We start from the raw sequence: 1,962 nt of genomic DNA, 5'->3' as shown, positions 1-1,962 counted from the left end.
GGAGATGAAAATAGCAAAACACACACAAGTACAATCAGCATATAAAGGCCGAAAATATCCTCTCACAAACACACCCACACGCACACACATACACACACTTAAAGATTAACAAAGACACTCCCAAGACGAAAACTATTGTTTACTACCGTCTCTCTCAGAAGTGGGCGCGGTCGTTCTTCCATACGCCTTTTGAGTCTGCGAAGCTCAAATGACAAGTTGCTAAGAAACTGCTGATATGTGACTCACCTCTAGAAGACCGCAGACTACAAGTGGGAGTCTACCGACGCTACTTGAACTTTAGGCTTACCTGGAAAGATAAACAATGACAAGTTAAGAGACGGTAAAACATGACAGACAAATAAAAACTTATTTCAGTTTCCATCCGACATTTTTCAAGTACATAAAAATCTTTTAGGGTAACAGTTTGGGTTTACTACTAGTTTCCTTCGTATTACATTTCCATTTACATAAATTTCAGGGGTACGACAAGTTATTACTCAAAAAAAAAAAAAATTACTAACATTACAGAAGTAAACAAAAACATTTCTCTATCCTCACAAACGCATAAACTTCAAAATGTTTGAGTTCTTATACTACTTTGGTAAAATGAAAATCATATATGAATTGGTGTATTATTCAATAAGAAATACACACACACCACACACATATAATATATATATATATATATATATATATATATATATATATATATATATATATATATATATATATATTACCAACAATGGCATTAACAACATTATTTAAAATGTCTGGACAGCTAGACAATTATCTCCAGGGCTATAAAAGAGGGTGTGAATTCTTTCGACTTGACATGGAAGGTCACGAGAGAGAGAGAGAGAGAGAGAGAGAGAGAGAGAGAGAGAGAGAGAGAGAGAGAGAGAGTCAAGTCTAATGAGTCCTGCCAGAAATTTCTCGCATCATTATCCAGCATGGGCTCGTCCTAACAACAGCGTAAAGATCTTATTCCTAATATCACAACTCTTAAACATACGTGCATATTTATTCCTAGCGTCACAGTTCTTAAAAAATAAAAAGTGCGCACTTTCATAAATGACCTAAAATAAATGTGTATTTTTCGGTAGGTGCGAAGGTTTAAAAATACAACAGCGCGACTGGGACTTCAAGCATTCACTGACGATTATGGACAAAAGCTGCATAACCTGGTAAGGAAAGCGCACGATTAGATGATCTATTATCATCAGTTTTAACATCCCTACCATGTTAAAATTCTCATCTTTTATTAGACTGAACCAAATTATCATTCTTATTCATAATACCTCTCTTCTTAGAATGAGATAATTGATTTGTTTCCAACACTTGCCAATCACTGGCTGCGGGCTGGCATCGTCAAGCAGATCTATTCAACAGTAGTACAGTCTTATAATTACGTACAGCAAATATAGCTGGGGTTCTCTACGGAAATTCCATTTTGTAAATAAGACAAAATTAAAGGAATGAATATATCTGAAAGCGTGAAAACTGAACTGGGTACAAGGGAATGTCTTTGAAAATTTCAAGAGAAAACAAGAAGTACGGGAGCCAAGGAAAATAAAAGCATTCATGAAAAAATCTTTATCCGCATTTATTTTCAAAAGATAAGGAACTCCAGCTTTACATATTCGTCAGAATGTGTTTCATTACTTCACATTCCCTATCCTACACGCTTCATTATACCCTGATAGACAGATAGAGAATATTACAGCAAATATTGTGGGGGGCCCATGGGTAGACGGGAATAAGGTTGGCTGGCCTCCGTCAGCCAAGTTGCCAGGCCGTGGGAGTGACGCCTCGGAGGTCCTTAATCGGAAGGGGCTTAGGATCTTACACTAGGGTCCTCCACCCACCGCTTGGCTCCTTCAAGTCGCGTCGGAGAAAAAAGCAGGGAAACACGAGATCAGAAACATAACAGGTGTATGCCCGGTAATCTTCCCTTCGGCAGCC

This window comes from Macrobrachium rosenbergii, chromosome 12 (genome assembly GCF_040412425.1).
Source record: "Macrobrachium rosenbergii isolate ZJJX-2024 chromosome 12, ASM4041242v1, whole genome shotgun sequence".
Taxonomy (NCBI): Eukaryota; Metazoa; Arthropoda; class Malacostraca; order Decapoda; family Palaemonidae; genus Macrobrachium; species Macrobrachium rosenbergii.
This window is presented reverse-complemented; position numbering follows the sequence as displayed.